The sequence below is a fragment of the Salmo salar genome, chromosome ssa04 (assembly GCF_905237065.1).
Source record: "Salmo salar chromosome ssa04, Ssal_v3.1, whole genome shotgun sequence".
Lineage (NCBI taxonomy): Eukaryota > Metazoa > Chordata > Actinopteri > Salmoniformes > Salmonidae > Salmo > Salmo salar.
The window spans coordinates 21738972-21745749 of NC_059445.1; positions in this window are offsets into that span (position 1 = coordinate 21738972).

Genomic DNA, 6778 nt, shown 5'->3' on the forward strand with positions numbered 1-6778 from the left:
CATTCACCTTATGATATCCAGTGGAACAACCACTTTACAATAGTGCATCTAAATCTTTTAGGGGGGGTTAGAAGGATTACTTTATCCTATCCTAGGTATTCCTTAAAGAGGTGGGGTTTCAGGTGTCTCCGGAAGGTGGTGATTGACTCCGCTGTCCTGGCGTCGTGAGGGAGCTTGTTCCACCATTGGGGTGCCAGAGCAGCGAACAGTTTTGACTGGGCTGAGCGGGAACTGTGCTTCCTCAGAGGTAGGGGGGCCAGCAGGCCAGAGGTGGATGAACGCAGTGCCCTTGTTTGGGTGTAGGGCCTGATCAGAGCCTGAAGGTATGGAGGTGCCGTTCCCTTCACAGCTCCGTAGGCAATCACCATGGTATGACATCATCATATTGACATCATGGGAAAATCAAAAGAAATAAGCCAAGACCTCAGAAAAAGATTTGCAGACCTCCACAAGTCTGGTTCATCCTTGGGAGCAATTTCCAAACACCTGAAGGTACCACGTTCATCTGTACAAACAATAGTACGCAAGTATAAACACCATGGGACCACACAGCCGTCATACCGCTCAGGAAGGAGACGCGTTCTGTCTCCTAGAGATTAACGTACTTTGGTGCGAAAAGTGCAAATCAATCCCAGAACAGCAGCAAAGGACCTTGTGAAGATGCTGGAGGAAACAGGTAGAAAATTATCTATATCCACAATAAAACAAGTCCTATATCGACATAACCTGAAAGGCCGCTCAGCAAGGAAGAAGCCACTGCTCCAAAACCGCCATAAAAAAGCCAGACTACGGTTTGCAACTGCACATGGGGCCAAAGATCATACTTTTTGGAGAAATGTTCTCTGGTCTGATGAAACAAAAATAGAACTGTTTGACCATAATGACCAACCTTATGTTTGGAGGAAAAAGGGGAGGCTTGCAACCCAAAGAACACCATCCTAACCATGAAGCACGGGGGTGGCAGCATCATGTTGTGGGGGTGCTTTGCTGCAGGAGGGACTGGTGCACTTCACAAAATAGATGGCATCATGAGGTAGGAAAATGATGTGGATATATTGAAGCAACATCTCAAGACATCAGTCAGGAAGTTAAAGCTTGGTAACAAATGGGTCTTCCAAATGGACAATGACCCCAAGCATACTTCCAAAGTTGTGGCAAAATGGCCTAAGAACAACAAAGTCAAGGTATTGGAGTGACCATCACAAAGCCCTGACCTCAATCCTATAGAACATTTGTGGGCAGAACTGAAAAAGCATGTGCGAGCAAGGAGGCCTACAAAACTGACTCAGTTACACCAGCTCTGTCAGGAGGAATGGGCCAAAATTCACCCAACTTATTGTGGGAAGCTTGTGGAAGGCTACCTGAAACATTTGACCCAAGTTAAACAATTTAAAGGCAATGCTACCAAATAATTGAGTGTATGTAAACTTCTGACCCATTGGGAATGTGATGAAAGAAACAAAAGCTGAAATAAATCATTCTCTCTACTATTATTCTGACATTTCACATTCTTAAAATAAAGTGGTGATCCTAACTGACTTAAGACAGGGAATTCTTACTAGGATTAAATGTCAGAAATTGTGAAAAACCGAGTTTAAATGTATTTGGCTAAGGTGTATGTAAACTTCCAACTTCAACTGTATGTAGCTCCCTTATCTTTTCTACGTCATTTATTTCTGATATTAGTAATTTAAGTTGACACACTTTTTACTATCCCCAAAATTATATATGTAGAAAAAATACTGCTAATTGAATATAGGGGAAACACTAGGATAGGTGGCTGACATGGGGGTGACAAGTGATTTCTAATGGTGTGCATTAGTGTGAGACAAGGAGAGAGGGAGTGTGTGTGTGTGTGAGAGAGCAGAGGGGTAGAGAGAGAGAGAGTGTGTGTACCGTAAACTCTTTGGTAGTTGGCACAGAGAGAAAATATAAAAGAGGGGAGAAACCGATAACAAAATGGATCTCCAGGATGAACATGCCAAAGCAATGCTTCCACGTGCCGGCGACGGAAAGCGATAAACGTGTGTGTTAGTACACTAATGAATACACTCACACACAGACACACACGAGTAGGGCATACAAAGTAAAAATATAATGTGTGTTCACGAATTGCTCCAATACATAACTTTATATTACAAGATAAACAATATGCATAAAGAAGACATGCATGTAAAAACGTTACAATTTATGGTTATCTTTTCCACTTTTGAAGAAATACAGACCCGTGGTTTGGATCAAGGTGTCAGTGCATGTGCCTGCTAGAGCGTTGGATTCCCGTTTCAGAGATGTTTGGCTGCAATCTTGTGGTAAAAAACAGAATCGTGCCATGATAGCTACAGAAGACTTTCTGTTACAATGTAATAGCACTGTTATGTAATTGTATCACTGTGCAGTTTCAGGGAACTAATCAAGTTAATGTTGTCTCAGCTTTATTGAAAGATACTTGACTGTATGGGGACGCCAAAGGGAATTCTGGATAGCCTTCATAAAGTAACCTATGTTCATGATTTTATTTGATTGATGTTGTCATTATCCTTAGAGATGATTATAAACAGTTCATAGACAGCTTTTCGGATTATTCACTACAAACAATGGCTGACATAACAACCATCAGGGGCAGAGGTACATTTTATGAGTATGTTAGGAGTATGTTAGCCCAATAATGGACTAAGGGAGCCTAACGTTAGTCCTTATAGTCCAAGGACCTTGCATGTTCTGTTTAGAGGTGAATTGGCTCTGGAAGCCAAAAAAGCCAAATGCAGTACGGTGTAGAAACATAAAGCCCTCTACTTTCATATCACATCAAAATCATTTCACAAATGCAAAATATACACTTACTGTACACTTTTTGAAACCGTGTTTTAACACAGTTGCAGCCGACAGTATTTTTCAGTGCTATGTTTGTGGCCTCTGTCTTCTGCTATGGTGAGCTTTCGATTTGTCACTCGTGTCGCAAAATCGCAGAGTTCAGCTTTCCCCAACTTTAGTCCCGCCCTGTTCAGCTCCCTTGCCCATGCTCGCATGGGTCTGTGGCCCATTCCACTTCTCTCACTTTCCTTCCATTGAAAGTGAATTGCTTCCGATGTTTCACAGAGCTATGCCGCTTCCTAGTGCAAATGTCCCACTCTGGGCCTCGACCCGTTTGAATACATTAGGCTATTGAATTAGTATTTCATATAAAATACATTAGTGTGTTTTCAAGTACAGCCTGTCACACTGACTGGATACACCCCCCCAGGTGTCGAAAGCATTCAACAGTTATGCAGGCGCATGTTGACTCAAATGTTTCCCACAGTCGTGTCAAGTTAGCTGGATGTCCTTTGGGGAGTGGACCATTGATACACACGGGAAACTGTTGAGAATGAAAAACCCAGCAGCATTGCAGTTCTTGATACACTCAAACCAGTGCCCCAGGCACCTACAGTGCCCCAGGCACCTACTACCATACACCGTTCAAAGGCACTTAAATCTTTTGTCTTGCCTATTCACCCTCTGAATGGCACACATACACAATCCATGTCTCAATTGTCTCCAGGCTTAAAAATAATTATTTAACTTGTCTCCTCCCCTTCATCTACACTAATTGAAGTGTATTTAACAAGTGACAGGATCATAGCTTTCACCTGGATTCACCTGGTCAGTGTATGTCATGGAAAGAGCAGGTGTTCATAATATTTTGTACATTTGTACACTCAGTGTCTGCATCCCAAATGGCACCCTATTCCCTATATAGTGCACTACTTTTGACCAGAGCGCTATGGGAATAGGGCCATTTGGGACGCACAATAGTGTTTAGGCCTACCTCTTTAGGCCTACCTGTATAAAAGTCACTGTAGTTAGAGTAGGCTCCCAAAAGGCACCCTATTCCCTATATAGTGCACTACTTTTGCCATTTTACTATGTAAAGTGATTTGAGCATCTGGAAAAGCACAATACAACCGGTCAGTTATTCTCTCTCAGAATAACTTTACAGTGTACAGTTTATGAGAATAAACATACCAATAAGAATCCTAAATTCATCCAAAATTATTTTATTTTTGGATTGATCATGTCTTGATTAAAGTCGTATGTGTATGTGCGTGTGTGTACATCATAGGAGGATGGCGGCTGGAGCTATAGGAGGACGGGCTCATTGTACACTGGAATGGTGAGGTTTTGTGAAGGTCAGAACTGTGTATGTGTTCTTGCATACCTGTGTGTGTGTGTTATACCGACCCTGTCCTCTCTCTATAGGTGTAGTTTCCAATAAGGGACAGTTCCCCCAGCCTCGAGGCAGCAGCCTGGCCCCTTGTGTGGCTATGCCCAGGACCTGGTGTCCATGCTCAGAGTCATGGGAGGGCCCAACGCTGGGGGGGATGTGGGATGATAACAGGAGCTAAACAGCTGCCACAACAACAACAGAGAAAGCTACAGAACCAACAGGTACAGCTACACAGCACTACTGTATATAACCATACAACAGGAACAACTCTCCAAGCAGGAACAACTACACAACAGAAAGGAACAACTACACAACACTATCATATAGAATAGAAAGTACTTTTTTTATTACATTTTTTAGTATTCAGATGACAGTTGCGAAATGCGTATTAAAGTTCACTAAAACGTCAGCTAAACTGCGACTTTACATCAAGAGTAAGTCTTACTTGCTGGTTTCCCGGACACAAACTACTGTGTGGGCTTAATCTGGGCAGGAAACAGACCCACAATCTCATAAATGTAGTTGACTCTTATCTGGTGTTCTCCAAATTCACCACTAGGGGAAGGTATTACTCAAATTACATTTTACATTTACATTTTAGTCATTCAGCAGATGCTCTTATCCAGAGCGACTTACAGTAGTGAATGCATACATTTCATTTCATACATTTTTTTTTTCTGTGCTCAAAAGCATTATTATGGCTAGTATTTACATTTATCATAAATATGCATAATATTTATTCACACCTATAGTATCCCTGTTTTTACAAGTCTCCAAGATGCATTAAGATATCCTAATGCTATTTGTTTGTGTATGTAGGGCAGACAACTGACTACTTGTATTCCACATTTTTGTTGCAATATTGGGTTACATGAGTTTATGTGGCCCATTCCCCCCCAGGAAGGCATTTTCTGCACTTTTTGAGTTCAGGGGCTATCTCACAGTCTATCAATTTAACAACTTGCAGTACAATATTTTTATACAACCATCCATTTCATAAATGAGAGACATTATAGATGTGAAAAACGTGGTTGTGACTTGTTTTTGGGAATGTAAACATTTTGTGGGCCTTGCCACTAGCCTACAGGTCATTGCAAAATATGATATGCTGTTCTAGATCTGTGAATAAGAGATTGATAAATTGAGCTAGTAGATGGAGTGTTAGTTTGTATTCTAGTTGGTGACAAAGCATCCTTCACTCATGCTGCTTCACATACCCTCGTAAAACGGACCATCCTACCAATCCTTGACTTCGGCGATGTCATTTACAAAATAGCCTCCAACACTCTACTCAGCAAATTGGATGCAGTCTATCACAGTGCCATCCGTTTTGTCACCAAAGCCGCATATACTACCCACCACTGTGACCTGTATGCTTTCGTTGGCTGGCCCTTGCTTCATATTCATCGCCAAACCCACTGGCTCCAGGTCATCTATAAGTCTTTGCTAGGTTAAAGCCCCGCCTTATCTCAGCTCACTGGTCACCTTAGCAGCACCCACCCCAGCAGGTATATTTCACTGGTCACCCTTCAAAGCCAATTCCTCCTTTGGCACCCTTTCCTTCCAGTTCTCTGCAGCCAATGACTGGAACGAATTGCAAAAATCACTAAAGCTAGAGACTCATATCTCACTAAATTTAAGCATCAACTGTCAGAGCAGCTCACAGATCATTGCATCTGTATATAGCCCATCGGTAAATAGCCCATCCAACTACCTCATTCCCATATTGTTATTTTTTTCTTTCTCCTTTGCACCCCAGTATCTCTACTTGCACATTCATCTTCTGCACATCTATCACTCCAGTGTTTAATTACTAAATTGGAATTACTTCGCAACTACGGCCTATTTATTGCCTTACCTCCCTAATCTTACCTCATTTGCACACGCTGTATATAATTTTTTCTATTGTGTTATTGACTGTACGTTTGTTTATTCCATGTGTTGTTGTTTGTGTTACACTGCTTTGCTTTATCTTGGCCAGATCGCAGTTGTAAATGAGAACTTGTTCTCAACTGGCCTACCTGGTTAAATAAAGGTGAAAAAAAGTCACCATGTCTGTGTTAGTCTGGATACCAGTCTTTTTAGCTAACATTCCACTCCTTGACATTCCTGTCATTTGCCAAAGAGACTGGCCTTTCGGAAATCTTCAAATATGAACATTCTATCTAATAGCAGAACGGAGACAGCAACCAGACGAGGTTTCTGTGTGAATCATCAGCGATTAGAGTGTTATGCTTCAGAATGAAATCATGAGATGATGTCATCACTCAGGGCAGTGGGATTAGAATTCCCTTTCACACTGAATTGTCAGTTGACTTTGATATGCTCATTACAAATGGCTCTGGCTGGTCAGTGCCATTCACTGAGGTTCTGGTGGAAGTTTATGGTGCTTTTGTTATGCCCTGTAGTAGCTGAACGATTTTATTTGCCAAAATAAACAAAGGCACATTTTGTTTATTGGATAACAAAAGTCTGTGTCCACCAACACCCTAACATTTGAAAATACAAAAAAAATATGTTTTTTATTTAATAAAGCCGTTAGCAAATTCTGCAACTTGTATTCATGTCAAAAGA